Source organism: Pinus tabuliformis, chromosome 9 (assembly GCF_031772625.1).
Source record: "Pinus tabuliformis cultivar Carrire ecotype Pingquan chromosome 9, CPIR1, whole genome shotgun sequence".
In the NCBI taxonomy this organism is placed as follows: domain Eukaryota; kingdom Viridiplantae; phylum Streptophyta; class Pinopsida; order Pinales; family Pinaceae; genus Pinus; species Pinus tabuliformis.
In genome coordinates, this window is record NC_142307.1 from 1,529,270,238 (window position 1) to 1,529,274,769 (window position 4,532).

Genomic DNA, 4,532 nt, shown 5'->3' on the forward strand with positions numbered 1-4,532 from the left:
GAATTGTTGATGGATTGAACACCTGCCTATAGGATGCAGACCGAGGCGCGAGGTCAGGATCCAGCTGTAGCAATAGCACACGGTGGATTTCAAGGGCGAGGTCGAGGATGAGGAGGAATGGGACCCGGAAGAGGGCGCGAACAGTTAATCTGCTATAATTTTGGAGGACCTGGGCACTACGTGCATGACTATACGAATCCGACTAGAACATGTTGTTCGTATTGTTATCAATTTGATCATGAAGCGGTAGATTGTTAAAACATTGATCACACAGATGCACGAGAAAGGGGTACTACAGCCTACTCCAACGCAGAATATCCAAATGATGAGGTCTTAACCGCGCGAAGAAGACCCCAACGTGAACATGGTGCTCAGAAGCAGTGTGACCACAGGAGAAGATAAGGGAAAGAAGCCTGAAGAAGATACATGGGTGTGCAAGGCTCCTACAAAGGAACCTGAGTTTGATTTGGAACACACATGGGAGACATTTATGGAAGCTAAAAAGAGCTTCACGGAGGCCTCTACTTCAGGTAGTAAGGATCAACAAAAGTTGGGGATGGATCCTTCTATGCTTACTACCTTTTTAGAGACATGCATGAAGCTGCTACGCAACAATAAGGCAGTTAAAGGACTACAAGAGCTTATCACTAGGTGTGCAAGGTCGGGTGAACTGTGCGTAGTCCAGAAGTTGGGAAAGCATGCCTTGCGCACCAGGAGGGAAATGCGATTGATGGCACAAATTGGCGAATATGAGATGGATCAGGTAATCCTAGACCTGGGTTTGGATGCGAATATGTTACCAAAGCAGACATGGGAACGCATGGGCAGGCTCACATTACAGTGGTCTCCTATTTAATTACGAATGGCAAACCAACAGAAGATCTTGCCCATGGGAAGGTTGCAAGGGGTAACAGTGGACATTGAAGGTGCGATCACGTAGACGAACTTTGAGGTAATAGAGATTGTTGATGACAGTAACCCTTACTCCACGTTGCTAGGAATAGACTGGGCCACGGATATGAATGGAATCATCAACCCGAAGAAGAGGAAGATGATTTTCAAGAAAAAGTCCCTACGCATAGTAGTTCTGCTAGATCCAATCGAAGGAGCACGCTACACTGAACATGTGCGCGATGATGACAGTGATGATGAGCTAGATTACATTTACCAGATAATGGCGCAAGACCAAGATTGGGTGAACCCGACTGTAGATGGGAGAATCTCGTGGGAGCGTGATAGTTCCTGTACTTTGGATTCAGATGAAGAAATAAAATGTTGGCAGAATCGGTTACACAAAGTAACAACGTTGAATTGCAACATGATGATTAGATCACTATAGTGCATGATGACCGAAGCAAGGGAACTGCCAACATATGATGGGGAAATAGGCGTGGATGAATTCTTAGACAAATTTGAAAGGGTAGTGCCAGAATAGTAGTGGTACGGTGCGATGGAATGGGTGTTGTGCGTGACACCCGCACGATGGTGGAATACACACCAGACGAATATTGGGAGCTAGCACGAATGCAGAAGACAGATGCACTTACGGTTTGGAAGTCCCCAACATTGAACGTGAGCCGGGCAGCCAGGGCGAAGTAGTTTGCACTCCCACCTAGATCAATGGGTGCAGACGTGTGTTTTGCAAGCACATCCCAGGCTAAGGCTCAAAAATCAAAACCCGACGCAGCAGCAGGAAAAGCGATGCACACCACAAATACCCCACATCAGAGAATTCACAAAGCTATGTGGAATCATGAATAGAGTTTACCATGCAGGACGAATGGATTGGGACCTACGCGTACCAGTGGTTTGACGGGCCTATGGGACCATCAGCAAAAACCGAAGCATAGAAATGACCCCAATAGTGACAAGAAGAGAGGAAACTAGGAGGACAGAGAATAATCCCCAAACCACACCTCCCGTAGTTGGGACAGGACACAAGGACCTAGGTAAAGGAATTAGGCAGTTGCAAGAATCCATTCTGTGAGGGAGAATGAAACTTTGCGAACTCGTTGACGAGTGGGCAAGGCTAAGAAAGAGAAGCGTGACATTGGACGAAGAGATCAGCGAACTGGAAACTGAATTCACACAAGTGGGCCACGAGAAACTAAGCATGACGAGATCAAGTCTAGCTGGCCCTACTACTGCATTAGAAAGAGTTGTGACCTTGCTGCAACCGCACCTTACTAAACAGGGGAGAGTACCATACAAAGAAGAATGTGACGCCCTACTAGATGCAAGGGTATTTGAAGGGTGCCCGTAGCCTGGGCTAGTAGGAAAGTGGAAGCCTCGCATCAGGGGTACGACCACCTAACTATCTGTAGGAAGTATAGTCTTAGCGCCCCAAGCAGTTGAAAGAAGGTGCGGGACTATAAACGAGTCTGCAGGAGAGTTGTACGGAAACGAGGTTCCTCGCAGGGCCACTATGTCACAGGGATCACGGTCACGCATAAGGGGCTACGCTGCTGCGCAGGTAGGTTGGGAGGTGACCATTGATGTCACTGTTCATGACAAGAGGTCTAACTTAAGGCAAAAAGGAGTGGACAGCAGGCCATTAAGACAGGAATTAAGAGCTAGATTCGAGATGATCTACCACCAAGATGGTATTAATGACTCAGAAGTATAGGGAATGGGTGAGTTCAAATTCAAACGTTACTATAAAATCCCTTAGGGAAGCCTTGAAGAAACACTTGGTTGTTTGAGATTTGAGCCGATACAGAGTAGTAAGCACCAATATAACTTGCCACCCGTAAGTACGCGACTAAACAAATCCACTGTATAAACAATAATGGTTGCAAGAACCAGAGTGCGATTCGCGGAAGTAAACCCAGAGCCTCATGTGACCCAGGAGGAGCCTGGAGAGGCGGCAGCTACACCAGAGGTTCCAAAGTCTCCATGCACACTGCGACCACAGAAAGACAAGCAGACAATAGGGCTAGTCCGGGTATCACCACGGAACCCATGATTCAGTAAATTGTCAATGGCAGAGAAGGGCAAAGCTGTCACCATCGAAACTGAGGAGGAGGAGGAAGATTTGCAAGCCCTGATCGCTCAAATTGAAGCACAGGACGATGAGGCAGAAAATGTTTCCCAAGTACCTTCGACGATAAAGCTACCCCCCTACATGGCCCCATGGAAAGGGACAGCCAAGATACCAAAGGACCTGGAGGCCACGAAGAGTGCGCTCCAAACCCCGCTTTGTTCTAGACTAAATACGGTTTGACGGTCCACTTTTGGGATGGGTGCCTAATATAAAGTTCGAAGACTGGGACCTCACGGATAGCGAGAAGTTCCCACAGCTGGCCGTGGAGCACTTATTGTAGCAAAAATGGTTATGCAGCATGGAGAGGGTTGGGATACTACATTTGCGGTGGATACCCCACTACCACCGCGCACCCATCACGATTTTTGTCATCTGGCAACTACTTTGTCTAATACATGATGGGTGTCTCTAGCTGGAGGAGCTGATTCCTGTCACAGCTGACTTAATTCACCAAATTTCTCGGCTTCCCATCAAAGGAAACAACCCCACAGCCATAGCAAGAAAAAGTAGCGACTTGACCCTCGCGGAAGCAATGAAGGCCAAATACAAGCTAGAGAAGAGGAAGCGAGGGTATGTAATAGCAAGCATCAAGGGAAAAGGGGTGTGCGTCACCACCCAGCTGCTGGCTGGCAAGCTTATGAGGAAATGTTGCACAGACGAGGTGCTAGCATTTGTAATTGTGTTGGCAAAGCAATGTGGAGAGGGGGTCCAGTTCAACTGGGCGCAGTTTCTCTGCGATGAATTTTTGACAAATTGTAGGGAAGCCCATGAGCAAGGTAAGACCTTCCACTATGCGTGGTTTCTCTTATCCATCCTATTGGTTGCAAGGGAGCTACCGAAGGATGACCAGTTTCCCACCATTGAGAAGAACCTACCCAAAGCCGCAAGGTACACCTCGCTTTGGGCAACGAAAGACGCGACAAGGGTTTGTGAGATCAAGGTGTTTTGGGTGTTCATGGAGGCACGCATCTGAACCTGGATCAACCGCAGGCCGCATTTGTCCCCGATAGTATACAACATTTTACAAAGCGCAGCCGAATTTAAGGCAGATATGCATAATTTGTATATCCGGGCACGAAAGGGTCTAGCCCGGACATGGGTAAAGCTTTTGTTCATTGCAACAGATGATGCAATATTCGAGGTAATGGCGGCATGGTCTTCAAAGTGGCGTGCTTCGGACTTGGCAGAAATAGAAAAGATTGTTGCGCAATAGCGGAATAAGGAAACCAAGTTGCGCCTCGCAAAGTTGGTAGAGAGAAAGCACTAGGAACAGGAAGCGGCCATGCAGCGGAAGGCAGCTAAGGCAGCAGCGACAGCGCGGATGGTAGAAACCACAACTGCGGCCACTGAAGAGACCGAGGAAGGTCATGAAATATCCATGGAGCAGGACATAAAGGGGGTGGTGGAGACACAAGAATGCACAAACCTTATAGCAACATTGACCCAACTCAAGAGGTCATGCATCCAGGAGCAGCCAACTGCACACAAA